The 16,481-nt window shown below is 34.9% G+C and overlaps 1 long non-coding RNA gene across 1 annotated transcript in view; it reads left to right on the top strand.

Moving 5' to 3' along the window:
- The first annotated feature begins 3,420 nt into the window (after positions 1 to 3,420).
- LOC141375869 (uncharacterized) overlaps positions 3,421 to 16,481 on the top strand; it is a 34,326-nt gene continuing 21,265 nt past the window's right edge. Inside the window, exons 1-12 of the long non-coding RNA XR_012384670.1 lie at positions 3,421 to 3,807; positions 3,905 to 3,945; positions 4,384 to 4,504; positions 8,882 to 8,938; positions 9,080 to 9,131; positions 11,122 to 11,176; positions 11,446 to 11,823; positions 12,485 to 12,512; positions 13,175 to 13,225; positions 13,881 to 13,931; positions 14,291 to 14,345; positions 15,752 to 15,806. This is a non-coding gene — a long non-coding RNA (uncharacterized lncRNA). The remainder of the gene's footprint in view (positions 3,808 to 3,904; positions 3,946 to 4,383; positions 4,505 to 8,881; positions 8,939 to 9,079; positions 9,132 to 11,121; positions 11,177 to 11,445; positions 11,824 to 12,484; positions 12,513 to 13,174; positions 13,226 to 13,880; positions 13,932 to 14,290; positions 14,346 to 15,751; positions 15,807 to 16,481) is intronic.

Below are 16,481 nucleotides of genomic sequence, written 5' to 3'. Positions count from 1 at the left end.
AACACAAGACATACTGAACACAAACACAAAGCACAGCGTAATAAAAAGGGTCAAACCTGAGTGATGGGAACAGCAGGCGATCAATCGACGTATCCAACGATCAATAATATCGATAATCTGGAAAAATTGTCACGGAGGACGCAGAGATCAGATGCCAATCGACACAGCGAGATTCAAACAACACCCACAGGACGGTTGTCATGGATGCTGATGATGAACACGTGACGCATGCGCTGTACAACTTCCGGCAATATTATCATTATTAATATTAATTTTATTGATAGTAGTAGTAAAATCATTGCGATAAGTATAATAAAATAAACAGCAGAACAGTTGGCCATCTCTGAATAATACACAGCGACGTTTCCCTGCACGAACGATTCAGGCCTTCGCCAAGAAGACTCGGGTGAGTCGATGATTCAGGGATTGATTCAACTGTCCGTTCATCCTATTGGCTTCTTTGGCTGAATGAATCGTTCAATGCTTTACTCAAATAAAGCGGCCTCTTGCTGCCACCTATTGGGGGTTTGCTTTTTTGTTTTCAAAAGTACTTTGACACTTTTTTAAAGGCACCTTTAAGTTCATTTTTGCACAAAAGCTCGTCTCTGTGCGTTCCAAATGGTTTGAAATTTCCTTAGCACATGGTTTTCTTGATGCGTTTGAAATTTTCAATGTAAATCCACTCGTACTTGCATTTGATCTTTATTATGCCTTAAAATCAAAACTATACTAAAGGTGTCTTATCCAAATGCAGATTTTCATTCAAAACGTTATGACAGAACCATATTACTTTACAGTGGCCCATGGATATATATATATATATATGTGTGTGTGTGTGTGTGTGTGTGTGTTGCTTGTTTCTTATTTACCCATGCAGTGACTTTTAGGCATAAATACTATGTAGGCTTGCTAAAGGGTTGCATGAGAAATGTCATCATCGTGAGAGCTTGACTTTTTTTTTGTCGCTGCCTTTAGTTGTGGTGAAATGAGATGCATCATGTCGTTTATCTGTTTGTGCAGTCTGTACCTTCATTTCTGAATCGTGTGGCATCGTACTTGAAGCCAAGTCATTTAGCCCAAGGCATAGTTGTCTTAGAATGAGTAGTTTGCTGATCAAATTCCACATTTTGATGAGGCAAAACACATCTTGGATGTTTTAATTACTATTTTAGGTGAAAAACAAAACAATGAGATTTGTGTAAAATCTAAAGTTAACCAAGTCCAGCCCGCCATCTTGTCCTGCCTCTCAGTTCTCTTAAGCCTTGGGCCGGCTCTGTGAAGTGGCCTCTTTTGGGCTCATCATTGAAGACCGGACGAGCTGCAACATTTCGTTCTGCCAGGTTCTGGGAGTAGATGAGCATGTCATCGGTCTAGACTATGGTCAACTTGTGAAGTTACTCATACACCTCCGCTCATGGCATATTACCATTAAAATGAAACTTTTCCAGCAGAATATGACGCTCTAAAAAAAAAAACTCCATCGGCACTGGTAACTATGAAAAACACGACTGAGCACTAATGGTACACTCAACAATTTACACTGACATTTGAAGGATCACCTGACATTAAAGACTGACGTAAGAACGCTGGAGGAACATCAAATTTTAACACGGAAGAGTTTTTTTTGTCTCTCTCAAATTAAAGCAATATTTCTTAATCTTGTTGTTTTTTTTTTTTTTTTTTTACTGTACAGTTGCCCCAGGTGTTTATCAGGTGTGATGCCTGCTCATCTGACCTTTGACCTCGGCACTCAACTGCTGCCAGTTTTCTTTCAATGCCATGAGATTTCTGAATTCTACATGCAGGAACCGATGCATTCCTTTTTTTTCCTTTTTTTTTTTTTAAACAAAACAGATATGGCAGACACGGCCAAACATTGAAACTTTGGAGGGCATTGAGGGAAAAAAAAGCACAATATCATCAAGGGGAATAAAAGGTTTGATCAAAGCGTGCGTTTACACACGTTCATTTAAATATGGACAAAACCAACATTGGGTTATTTTTGTTATTAGATTTAAAATGCACGGACCCTATTTGACCCAGTGTTCATATATACATATGTTTTTATGAATGAATATTTTTGCATATAAAAGATAATAAAAGACTGACTAGACAGATTAGATAGTTTAATAGACAGATTGACACGTGTAGTCATTCGTTCCTGTGTATTTGATGACTAGCTTCCAGCAGTATCTGGCTGCAGACTTGCATGCAATCTGAGACACAAAGCACTCAGCGGAGCTAGTGAGGTCACTGTGAGAGGCGGTGTTAGGGGTGCACACTCACTGACAGCCTAGATTTAGCCTGGTTTTAACCAAGCCGTCTATTAGACTTTTAACCCTTATGTATTGTTCATATTGTTCAAGTGGCTGTTTTTGCCCCCAATGACCTCCATTATAACTAAACTTGTTTTAATTGCAAAGCCATGACACCAGATAGTAACTCATTCTTTATTGTTGGTGGTTTCCCTGTTGGGATGAGATAAAATGAGTCATTTTTACTTTTGATGGTCAGTTGGCACCTTTAAACACCCCAAAAAAATGCTTGCTGGGATGGTACCAAGAGGCTGTGCTCACTTCTGGACAGAGGGGGTGTAGACTTGCAGCTAGTGCCGATAAGAGGTGCAGACGCTGAGGCTGTTCTGTATGCGAGTGTTGAGGTTTTGAAACATCAGCTGACAGCGTGTAGGTAGAGAGTAGCAGGTTCTGGGAGTAGATGAGCTTGTCACCGGTGTAGACTTTGACCGACTTGTGAAGTTACTCACAAGACCTCCGCTTATGGGACATTACCATTCAAATGAAACGTTTCCAGCAGAATATGACGCTTTAAAAAACTCCATCGGCACTGGTAACTATGAAAAACACGACTGAGCACTAATAGTGTACTCAACACTTTACACTGACATTTGAAGGATCACCTGACATTAAAGACTGAAGTAAGAACGCTGAAAAAAACCCATCAGATTTTAGCCCAGAAGAGTTTCTCTTTTCCTAAATTAAAGCAAAACTTCATAATATTGTGTTTATGAATTCATTCGTGTGTGTGTGTGTGTGTGTTGGCATATGTGGTTTATGGAACCAATTTTCAGGTTTACCCACCAGCATTATGAGACCATTTAGTTTATGAGACCATTTTTGGTGGTCTCATAAACTAAAAATTTAAGTGGATATTAAAAATGGTTTAAATGATGATTATTCATTACAATGACCTAAATGATAATTATAAGACTTGTTTCAAAAGTTTACATTGTTATTTGGTTATTATTACACTTGGTGTGCTTTTTATGACCTTTATAAATATGGTCTTGTAAACCATGATGTGTATGTGTGATCTTTGAACAGCGCCTCTGTAGGCGGAACTTGGTACTGCATTTCTATACACACTCGCGCCAAATCTTACACAATTTCGCGCCATACATTCAATCGCGGGAAAACGTCCCTCATGAAGACTGTGGACGTGACAGTCGCGCTTCAAGCAGTGAAACATCAAACAAATAAGTCATTTGTTTTTAATACTTTGTACATTATTTATTATTATATGTACTGTATTATTCCACTTGTTATTCAAAATAGCAAGTTTATTTATATATTTATATCCGGCGCGTACTGTTTTAGACAATAATAATTAGTGACTGGGAACAGAAGATGAGAACAAATAAACGTTAGAAATAGGTGTTTGTAATGGCAGCATCAGACGTAGTTCTTCAAAATGTGTATTTGCTAATAATAGCACGCGCTCGGCCTGTATCTGGCTCGGAAGCGCCGGTGTCGATTTCACCCAGAACCGGGCAGAGCTCACTCCTCCGCGGTAAACAATTCGCCGTCTGATTCCATGAGATGTAACGTTATGATAGATGCACTATGTAACTGTGATTTTTTTTCTACACATACTTTTATGTGAGAAGCAATGACCATTCGAATATGGTATAAATAACATGGTAACAAGGTATATTAAACATAAATATGACGTAGAAACAATTTACTAAACTTGAATTATTAAGCATGATTGAACAAAATGTTTGAATTTAGTAATGTAAATGTGTGGTTTTATTTTTTCTAATGTTTTTTTGTGATAAACTTGTGTTCAGTTAAACTGTACATTTGAATAAATGAACTTTTATTATGAAAAGAGGTTAACTTACCCAAGTTAAATAACTTTATTTGATCAAATTGTCAAAATAGTGCACTACTAACTTATATTTTGTTAAATGGTTTGAAATGTGATAACTGTATTATGAAATTTGATAACTATATTACTATTTTCTGTTTTGGTCTTCTTTAGAGAATTTTACACTACGTCACATATATTAATACTGCTTTGCATATGTGGTATTGTATTGATATTATAAACTGTGAAGTTTAACCTTATATAATATTTTAACAGTGAATGAATGGTGGTAAGAGTCAAAGCAGAGGATTAAATCCTTTGAAAGATGCTGCTCATCATGTGAGGTTGGGGAAGGATAAAGACATGCTTACGTGGAGGTACATCAGTGACATCAAAGGTACCAAAGTTTTGTACATGTTTTTTCTTACTGCAGGTAGTCCCCAGTTATTGTTTCATTATAAGCATAGTGTATAAAATGTTAAGATGCAAAAAGGAGTTTAATTTAACACAAAAAAATTAAGTCATGAATGATGATTTGATGACAAGACATTATAAATGTCAACAAATAACATTTAAATAATAATAATAATAAAAAGAAATGTCCTAATTGAAAACCACACTTTAAAATGTTAATGTTTAATTTAAGAGTCTAAAAAATGCTAATATTAATGATTTCCATATTAGTGAAAAGTTAAAACTATTAAAGATTGTACACTATCCAGGGCCTGATTAACCAATGGTTAATAACACACATTGATGGAATAAGCCATTTACACAAATTTTGTCAGACAAGTGATGTCTGACCGACAGAGACAACATAACTAAATAGCGCCAGTGGTGTAGCTTGTAATGCACAGCAACATGTTTTGACGCGATTGATCATCAACTCGAGTTCTAATATACCGTCTGCTGAACTTATTCTTATTTTTTTTCTCCCCATTGGATATCAGATGGGAAATACATTTATTTTTAGGAAACATTTAAAAAAAAATTAAAATAATGCAAATGTTAAATAAAGTCACAAGTGCCTCGTGTGTTTTGATGATGTTTATCTTATTTCTCTAAATAGGTATTTTAAATATATAATAAAGTTATTTTCAAATGTTAGCAACATCTTAATAGAATTCATTTGTATTTATTTATTTGTGACGTTAGTCACTAGGGGTGTAACGGATCACTGTTGATCCGTGATCGATACGGATCACAACCCACGGTTCGGAATGCGCGTGACCCGTAGATTAATAACTTTTTTTGAACTTGTAGGTTAATCCAACATTTATAACAATCGCAGAGAGATCGCCTCCCGTGTCATTCAAATTGCATGAATGAAAGCATTTTGGCTTCCCTGTAAAATATAATGATGACGTTGTGGGACCTACATAAATGCTTTTGGCTATTAAGGTGTTTTTTTGTCACTGTTTGTTTAGCCTGCATTAATGCATTCATTATGGTAAGAATAAAATCACTGTTTAATGAAACAAGATGCTGGTGAAAGCAACTACATTGTGTAACCAACAGATGGCGACAAACAAACATCAAAACTATGTAATTGAATAGGTTTTCAAATATAATACACCTACAGTATAATGAAACATGAAGTTTTATGTGTGAATTGTTGAATCATTAATTGAAGATAAATATATGTTGTGCAAGATTTCTATACATTTTGCATTATCAGCAACAGTAGCAAAGATCATATTTCATATTGAATACTTTTTTTTAGCTGGTTATTTCCTGATTTTTATTTTTTATTAAAATTACAGGTTCTATTTTCTGTTTGTTAAAAGCAATGTTTTATGCAGTAACATTTTTGTATAAATGGAAAGCAAATTGTCTCCTCCCTTTTTTGCTGATCCAAAAAATGGTCCGATCCATAACTCAAAAAACGTAGAGTGATCCGAACTGCAGATTTTGGATCCGTTACACCACTATTAGTCGCCCTTTCCCAAACCCTGGTTAGCCTGTCGATTATCATTTGCCACAACTAGCGCTACTTCACCCATATTCTCCTACCTCATGGCTCTGTTGAAGAGCATTTAATAGGTTGCACATGTCTTAATAAAGGTTGCCTCCCTCTCTTTAAAAACATTTTTTTTAGAAACTAGGCATTTCCTCTTAGCAAATAGTCAATATCATATATTAGGGGTGTAACGATACACTCAGCTCACGATACGATGTGTATCACGATATAGTGTTCACGATTCGATATGTATCACGATATTTGGAATAAAAATTGAAAATTTAACTGAAATGCAAATTTTACCAAGTAAACTATTTTTTATGTATTTCTTTTGTTTCAACTTGTTAAACTGAACCTTCTTTTAGAAAATATATTAAACAGGCCTGTCTCTGGAAAATAAAACAATTTAAAAACTTCTTAAAAAATATTATTGAAATGACAGAGACAAAATTAAGGAACAATTTAAGTAAAGGTGCAAAAAAATAAGCTTTCTATTCAATTGAATTTAACAGTGAGAGCTTAAGGCTTTGCTTGGTCACTTGCGTTTTTTGTGTGTGCAAAAAAAAATCTACATTTCCAGGTAATCAGCAGTTCTATAAGATAATCCTGAACTTATGTGTATCTGTCTGAGAGGCTATCAAGTGTATCATGTTGACGTGCATTTTTGTGTACCTCTGTACTCAAATTTAGCTTTAAAGGGTTAGCTCGTCGTAATCATAACTCTAAAATCGATATGATTGTTTAAATAATGTGTACGTTTTCGGTTTCATTTACACTGCTAAGTGCTGTTCAAACTTCCCACGCTGCTCCTGAAAGATCACTCTGTTCCACAAACTGAATGTTGTTTACTACTTTATTAGTCACAACCTGCAGGTTCTGTTCACTGAAGCAGACGCGCGCGTATGGCAAGCCGTTTTAGCATTTAAACCTTTGTTCTGACTATCCATAAATATATGTAATTCATATTTAATTAAATTCATTTAGAGATATCTCTAATTATATTTTGACTAGTCGAATTATAATTATGACTAGTCAAAATATAATTAAAGATATCTCTAAATATATTTATGGATAGTCAGATCAAAGGTTTAAATGTTAAAACGGCTTGCCATACGCACGCGTCTATCATAGTCCGCCCTTTGTAGTAACAGCTCACGGTCAGCTCATGTCATGTGTGATTTTGCGGCCGCCAATACATCATATGAAGACAGAATGATATTTTAGGGTGAATTGTACCTTATAAATACAGTATGTGACTCTTTCAACACCATTAGGAGGTATCCCTGTCGCTGTGCAAAGTATGTAAATCACTGTGAAGACTTTAAAACTTAGGATGTGTGACCCAGTATGCGTGTCAAAAAGCGGACGAGTCTAAAGCAATTACTGTACAACCGAAATGTTGCCAGACGTCTGATTTTGAGAGGATGGGCCATCCTCTATTTCAACTCCACTCATCTTGGTTTGCTAACATTACTGCTGCTGCAATCTGAACTCACGTGCGACAGCAGGTGGAACGTAGCTCACGTGCAAACAGCTCAACTAATAAGAGAAAACGGACGTCATATCGTAATCATATCGTCATAACGCCACGATGCATATCGAGACATTTTTGCATCGCAATAAATCGTACAACGATAAATCGTTACACCCCTATCATATATTATTATTATCATTGTATTTAAATTGTCAGAAAATGTCACCATGTATAAAAAGCATGCAGATTTTTTCCTTTCCTTCTTTACTTTTTTTAACTAAACAGCATGCTTTAATTGGTGAAGTGCTTGTAAGTTTTGAAATAACCTGCACTGAATTGAGCGGACTGTAGTGTAGTATTTGCCGTAGATCAAAATGAGTGAACAAGTGGATTTGGCAATCACAAGAGAAAAAGAGGAGAGGGTGCATCTTTATTGAGGCATGTTTCATGTATTCACTCCTTCAAACAGACCCATGATGAGGAGAATGAGAGTATAGAAGACGTTATGGTAATGTTATGTGCAAGCTAGCATTAACCAGGTGGAGGATGCTAATGGCAGTGCAGACTGGATTCATCGTGTGTCTGAGGGCGTACTCGCACTGTACAGTTGCCATGAACCAGGCTGAAGCATGCTTTTCCCCCCTTCCGTCTCCCCCTACGGCCTGCACTCACATTGCATTCGTGCCTGGGCAGTCTTATGTCAACGAACGTGCTGTTCAGTAAGCGCTCTCGCAAAGCACAGTGGAGAATAGTAATAAATACCTTTTAAAATATATATTTTAGTACTGCTTCAGTTAACTTGAACAAGTGTACTTATACCATCAATTTTCATTTTCATAAGAAAATTTTCATTTTCTTAAAAAATAAGTTAAATCTTTGTAGACTATATATATATATATATATATATATATATATATATATATATATATATATAATTTATTTAAAAAATGTGGGCAATATATTATAGATTTGTTTTGAAAAAAATGTATTCTATTCTTATTTTTTTTAATACAGACCTCTTGAGTTCTTAATCCGGGCCTGACACTATCAAATAGTAAAGTATTAGATAATTGTTTTGGGCCAGTTTCCTGTACAGTGTACTTTTTGTGCACTATTAAACCAACATAATGAATTTTTTCAATGATTTAGTTTCTTCTGTATCAGTTTTCACTGTCCAGAAAAGTTTGTGATGCATACTCTGTGGAGTCAGTGTTCATGTGTTGACAGAACTGTTTTTATTTGGCAGAGTTACAATTTTAATCTTGTATAAAAAAAGTACCTTGTGTTTAATTTTAAAACATTGTTCTGCACGATATCACAACATACAATTGTAATTTTAGAGTGTGTCATGTGGAGGAGTTGACCTTCTCTCCTGTAACAAACATGAAAAAGCAAAGGTAGGGTATATTGGATTTTATTTTAAAAATTGGCATATTTTGAACCGTATGTAGTATTAAATATAATGTTTAATAATGTCTGTTTAGCACACACTTGAGTTGTTTTAGCTTTATTTTCTGTGTTTTGATTATGTTTTTCAGTCTCCTCATGAGCCATTATCTTTGAATTCTGAACAGAGTGAGCTTCAAAGAGGTTTGTCTATATAATTGTCTTTTAAATGTTGATCTGAAGAGATATTTTCTTATTGTTCCTGTATCTGTGCAGTTATTTTTATATAATAATACATTTAATATGGGTGTAGCGATACATTATTATATTGAGAATCGCAATATAACAATTCAAAGTTTTTTCTTTAGATTAGCCTCTATTCACACGGTGAGTATTATGTGTAACAGGGCTCGAAATTGCGACCATTTTGGTCGCATATGCGCCCGAAAATTAATCGATGCGACCTCATAATATATTTGGGCGCATTAGTGCGACCTGTTTTGATTTTTTTTTTAAAACGTGCTGAATCGCTCTTCCCTGCCGCTATATTGGTTCATATTAGCTGTCAATCACTCAAGGCTATCCACTGTTAGATGACAGGGAGGGAGCTTTTATGTCCACGGGAAATGCAAACGGCTAAAGTGTGAAAACGTAAAGCACACAGGTTTGCAAAGTGCAAACCCCACCTAAAGTTGAGGCGCAGATGAGAGCGATCATGACACGTGGTGAATATTGATCCGCCAGCTGAGATCAATCGAGTACGTGCTTTTCGGAGAAGGTGGTCGAATCTCCATGCGTTGCATTCACTGCGTGTTCAGCGCAAATGTCCGCTAAAAGTCAAATCTAATACTGTATCATCGCCAAAGAAGCTCGCCTTTACTAAGTTTACACTGAAACTGCGTCTCATAACAAACAGCGGTATTGCGCCGGTGCTCAACCTGCTCATAAATTGGGTCGGCTGACTCGCCTGCTTTTCCACAAACACAGAAAAATGAAGATCAGCTCAGACTGAACATTTAAATTGACACAAACTGAAACCAAAACTTTTAAATAGTGATAGAAGTGAGACTTTATTTACTTTCTTTTGCCTATTCTTTCATGAGATGTATATATATTTTTTATTTAGTTACTGATGACTGTTTTGCAGCTTTCAGCCTTGAATTTAATATTTTATTATAATCTTTTGTTTGTTTTGCAGCTGAAATATTATTTATTAAACTGACATGCATATATATGCTGTTTAGCAGTACAAAATAAATATTTCTTACTGCAATGCTTCATTTTTGTTTGATGCAAACTATACATTTATTTTTCAGAAAGTAACAGACTTTTTATAGCAGATAACTTGCATTCAAGCACATTCAAGGCAGCATGATAATGACAAATGTAATTCATTGTTACTATTATTGTCATTTTCATCATCATTAATATTCTAGAATTTTAATACATACACATTTTGGAATTATTGCACACAAATATCAATGTCATCTCTAAATTTTTTGTGGTGCTCCTAAATTTTTTCTGGTGCTCCTAAATTTTTGAAGTTGGGAGCACCGGTGCTACCAAGTAAAAAAGTTAATTTCGAGCCCTGTGTAAGATTAAACGTTTACACAGTTGCAGTATAAACTACTGTTGTTAAATGATGAAAATAATGCAAGTTGAAATCTGATGATGACAAATGCCTGGTTATACCAGTGAAAATGATCTATTTGCATGTGGACCATAAGAGAGTGCAAGCATACATCTAACACTCATCTTCAGAATTTTGAATTTGTATTCTGATGTCATCTCTGTCCTGTGCATTAAAGACCAATTTAAAGTTTAACATGCCAGATCTATGCAAAATTGAGCATTTTAACCATTACTAGGCCTACATATTATAATAATATTGTTTTTTACCACATTTGAGAAATAACAAATATTACTAATATTTAAAGCTTTTTTTTATAGCTTACAATATTGAGATATCAAGAGAAACAATGTCAAGTTTGCTGACCTATCAATAGGCTATTGTTTTAATATCTGTGTGTTTGCTCATGGTTTATGAGGACCAAGTATGTCTACTGAATGTGACTTAGCAGTAGGCTATTGTTTTGTTAAATCTGTTTATTCATGGTTTATGAGGACATGGTTTGTTATGCGAGACTTAAAGCTTTTAATGTTTTCTTCATCTTTCTTTGCTTCTCTCTTTCAGCGCCTCCATGAGCCTGTGGCTTTAACCAACACAAACAGAGCTGTCTTCTACAGAGGTTTGTTAATTATTTTGTCATGCTAATTTGACACTCCTTAAAGGGATAGTTCATCCAAAAAGTGCAATTGTCTCATTATTTGATCCCCCTTTACTTGTCTCAAACCATTATTGGGATATTTCTTCTGTTAAAGACAAAAGAAGATACTTAGAAAAAATATGGAAACCTGTAACCATAGACTTCCATATTATTTGTGTTTTCTGTTGTGGAAGTCAATGATTGCAGGTTTTCTTCTTCCATCAAAATATCTTGTTTTTGTTGTTTAACAGAAGTAATAAACCCTTAAAGGTTTGGAACACTTGAGGGTAAATTAATAGTGAGTAAATATAAATTTTTGTGTGAATCATCCCTTTAAGTGCTAAAATGACAGTTTCATATTTCTACTACATTCAACGTAGCAGTCCTGTGTGTTTAGTCATGGTTTATGAGGACCAAGTATGTCTATTTTATGTGAGTTAGCAGCAAGCTATTGTTATATCAAATATGTGTGTTTACTCATAGTTTATGAGGACATGATTGGTTATGGAAGACTTGAAGCTTTCAGTAAGTGAATGTCATGTTTTCTTCATCTTTCTTTGCTTCTCTCTTTCGGTACCTCCATGAGCCCGTCGCTTGGACAAACACAAACAGAGTTGTTTTCTACAGAGGTTTGTTAATTCTTTTGTCAAGCTATTTTGACACTCCTTAAAGGCATAGTTCACCCAAAAATGAACATTTACTCACTATTAATTTACCCTCAAGTGTTTCAAACCTTTATGGGTTTCTTTTTTTCTGTTTAATAAAACAAATGAGATACTTTGAAAAAAGATGGAAACATGTATCCATTGACTTACATAATAGAAAACACAAATAATATGAAAGTCAATGGTTACAGGTTTCCATCGTTTTTCAAAGTATCTTCTTTTGTGTTTAACAGAAAAAAGAAACCCTTAAAGGTTTGGAACACTTGAGGGTAAATTAATAGTGAGTAAATGTTAATTTTTGTGTGAATCATCCCTTTAAGTGCTAAAATGACAGTTACATATTTCTGCTAAATGCAGTGTAGCAGTCCTGTGTGATTAGTCATGGTTTATGAGGACCAAGTATGTCTATTAGATGTGACTTAGCAGTAGGATATTGTTTTAATAAATCTGTGTGTTTACTCATGGTTTATGAGGACACAGTATGTGTAGGTTTACATGGTGCTAGCAGTAGACTATTATAACATGTGTTTCTTCATGGTTTATGAGGGCATTTTTTGTTATGCGAGACTTCAAACAGTTAGTAAACAAATGTTACATTTTCTTTATCTTTGTTTCTCTCTTTCAGTACCTCTATGAGCTCGTCACTTTGAGAGGTTTGTTAATTATTTTGTCAAACTATTTTGACACTTTTTAAAAGGATAGTTCTCCCAAAAAGTACAATTGTGTCATCATTTGCTCACCCTTTAATTGTCTCAAACCTTTTTGGGGTTATTTATTCTGTTAAAGACAAAAGAAAATACTTACAAATAATATGGGAGTGAATGATTACAGGTTTCCATCTTTTCTTGTTTTCTACCATGAAAGTCAATGATTGCAGATTTTCTTCCACCAAATGTCTTGTTTTTGTTTTTTATCAGAAGAAATAAACACGTAAAGGTTTGGAACCCTTGAGGGTAAATTGTTAGTGAGTAAATGTTCGTTTTTGGGTGAATCATCCCTTTAAGTGCTAAAATAACAGTTTCATATTTCTGCTAAATGCAGTGTAGCAGTCCTGTGTGTTTTGTCATGGTTTATGAGGACCAAGTATGTCTATTGGATGTGACTTAGCAGTAGGATATTGTTTTAATAAATCTGTGTGTTTACTCATGGTTTATGAGGACACTGTATGTAGAATGCAATGTTAGCAGTAGACTATTGTTTTATAACGTGTGTGTTTCTTCATGGTTTATGAGGACATGATTGGTTAAACAAGACTTAAAGCTTTCAGTAAGCGAATCTCATGTTTTCTTCATCTTTCTTTACTTTTCTTTTTCAGCACCTCCATAAGCCAGTCGCTTTGACAAACACAGAGTTGTCTTCTACAGAGGTTTGTTAATTCTTTTGTCAAGCTATTTTGATACTTCTTGAAAGGATAGTTTTACCCAAAAATGAACATTTACTCACTATTAGTTTACCCTCAAGTGTTCCAAACCTTTATGGTTTTCTTTTTTCTGTTTAACAAAACAAATAAGATACTTTGAAATAAGATAGAAACCTGTAACCATTGACTTCCATAGTAGTAAAAAACAAGTAATATAAAAGTCAATGGTTACAGGTTTCCATCGTTTTTCAAAGTATGTTTTGTTTTTAACAAAAGAAATAAACCCTTAAAGGTTTGGAACACTCGAGGGTAAATTAATAGTGAGTAAATGTTAATTTTTAGGTGAACCATCCCTTTAAGTGCTAAAATGACAGTTTCCTATTTCTGCTAAATGCAGGTTAGCAGTCCTGTGTGTTTAGTCATGGTTTATGAGGACCAAGTATGTCTATTAGATGTGACTTAGCAGTAGACTATTGTTTTATTAAATCTGTGTGTTTCTTCATGGTTCATAAGGACACAGTATGTGTAGGTTGACATAGTGCTAGCAGTAGACAATTATAAAGTGTGTTTCTTCGTAATTTGTAAGGGCATGATTTGTTATGCGTGACTTAAAGTAATTTAACAATGTTAAAAAAATCTTATCTTTGCTTCTCTTTTTCAGTACCTCCCTGAGCCCGTCACTTTGACCAACACAGAGTTGTTTTCTACAGAGGTTTGTTTATTCTTTTGTCATGTTATTTTGACACTCCTTAAAGGGATAGTTCACCCAACAGTACAATTGTGTCCTCATTTGCCTACCCTTTACTTGTTTCTTTATTTGTTCTGTTAAAGACAAAACAAAATACTTTTAAAAAGATGTAAACCTGTAATTCATAGTAAGTAAATGTTCATTTTTGGGTGAACCATCCCTTTAAGTGCTAAAATGACAGTTTCTTAATTAGACTAAATGCAGTGTAGCAATCCTGTGTGTTTAGTCATGGTTTATGAGGACATGATTGGTTTTGTGAGACTTAAAGCTTTCAGTAAGCGAATGTCATGTTTCCTTCATCTTTCTTTGCTTCTCTCTTTCAGTACCTCCATGACCCAGTCACTTTGTCAAACACAAACAAAGCTGTCTTCTACAGAGGTTAGTTAATTCTTTTGTAATGCTATTTTGACACTCCTTAAAGGGATAGTTCACCCAAACAGTACAATTGTGTCATCATTTGCTCACCCTTTACTTGTTTTAAATCTTTATGGGTTTATTTTTTCTGTTGAACACAAAAGAAGATACTTTGAAAAAAGATGGAAACTTGTAACCATTGACTTCCATATTATTTGTGTTTTCTATTATGGAAGTCATTAGCCCCTTTCACACAGTGATACCGGTAAATATCTGGAAAATTTCCGGAAAGACTTTACCGGTATATTCAAAAAAGCGCTGTTCACACAGGCGAGGACGTTACGGAAATTTTCCGGAAAAGAGCATTCACACATCCATTCCAAAATACCGGTAAATTCTGACAACATTCACCACAAATGAGCTTTAAACGGCTGCGCTTGTATTTGTAAACATTTGACTAAATTACAAACTCTGTGGATGATCAATATTGTGAACAACTTTCGCAGGATCACTTTCGCATGTCGAGATGTTCATAATATGTGCATGTGCAAAGCTTGAAGGTAAACAAACAACGGCTTATCATAAGCATCTTATCGATGATTATTTACACAGTTATCATTAAGAAGAACATATAAACGTGATCTGACTAACTTCTAGCAGCTAAATGTGTCTGGAAAAATATTCAAAGGCTTTTATCCTCACAAACCGCGCGGACGTAAATGCGTCTGACTGTTGTGATTGGCTAAAGCAGACGTCTCACGTCAGCACGTTCTAGACGTGCACGCGCTTATTACGGGAATCTTCCTTTTGCATTCACACAGCGCAGCATTCCGGCACATTGCCGGTAATGTTACAACTTCTCTTTCCGGAAAATAGCCAGAACGAATTTACCGGTATTTTCAAAAAGGACCTGTTCACACATACAACCTTTCCGGAAAATTGCCGGCAATTTTCCGGAAAGGTCTGTATGTGTGAAAGGGGCTATTGATTGCAGGTTTTCTTCTTCCATCATAATATCTTGTTTTTGTTGTTTATCAGAAGAAATAAGCACATAAAAGTTTGGAACACTTGAGGGTAAATTCATAGTGAGTAAATGTTCATTTTTGAGTGAACCATCCCTTTAAATGCTAAAATTACAGTTTCCTTTTTCAGCTAAATGCAATGTAGCGGTCCTGTGTGTTTAGTCATGGTTTATGAAGACACAGTATGTCTATTTAATGTGACTTAGCAGTAGGATGTTGTTTTATGGAAACTGCGTGTTTCTTCATGGTTTATGAGGACACAGTATGTGTAGTTTTACATGGTGCTAGCAGTAGACTATTATAACGTGTGTTTCTTCATGGTTTATGAGGGCATGGTTTGTTGTGCAAAACTTAAAACAGTAAGTAAACGAATGGTAAATTTTCTTTATCTTTGCTTCTCTCTTTCAGTACCTTCATGAGTCCGTCACTTTGACAAACACAAACAGAGTTGTCTTCTACAGAGGTTTGTTAATTCTTTTGTAATGCTATTTTGACACTCCCTAAATGGATAGTTCACCCAAACGGTACAAATGTGTCATTATTTGCTTACATTTTACTTGTTTCAAACCATTTTGGGTTATTTCTTCTGTTAAAGACAAAAGAAAGTACTTTAAAAAAAGATGTAAACCTGTAACCATAGACTTCCATAGTAGAAAACACAAATAATATGAAAGTCAATATTCATTGGTTTTCAAAGTATCTTTTGTGTTTATTAGAAGAAATAAACCCATAAAGGTTTGGAACACGTGAGGGTAAATTAATAGAGTAAATGTTAATTTTTGGATGAACTACCCCTTTAAGTGCTAAAATAACAGTTTCCTATCACTGCTAAATGCAGTGTAGCAGTCCTGCGTGTTTAGTCATGGTTTATAAGGACCAAGTATGTCTATTAGATGTGACTTAGCAGTAGACTATTGTTTTATTAAATCTGTGTATTTCTTCAGGGTTCATGAGGACATGATTGGTTATGCGAGCCTTAAAGCTTTCAGTAGTTTTCTTCATCTTTCTTTGCTTCTCGCTTTTAGTACCTATATGAGCCTGTCACTTTGACAAACACAAAGACTTGTCTTCTACAGAGGTTTTTGTAATTGTTTTGTCAAGCTATTTTGGTACTTTAAACCAATCATGTCCTCATAAA

The sequence above is a fragment of the Danio rerio genome, chromosome 8 (genome assembly GCF_049306965.1).
Source record: "Danio rerio strain Tuebingen ecotype United States chromosome 8, GRCz12tu, whole genome shotgun sequence".
NCBI classification, from domain to species: Eukaryota; Metazoa; Chordata; class Actinopteri; order Cypriniformes; family Danionidae; genus Danio; species Danio rerio.
The sequence above is the reverse complement of the archived record's forward strand: the minus strand, read 5'-3'. Positions and strand labels throughout refer to the sequence as shown.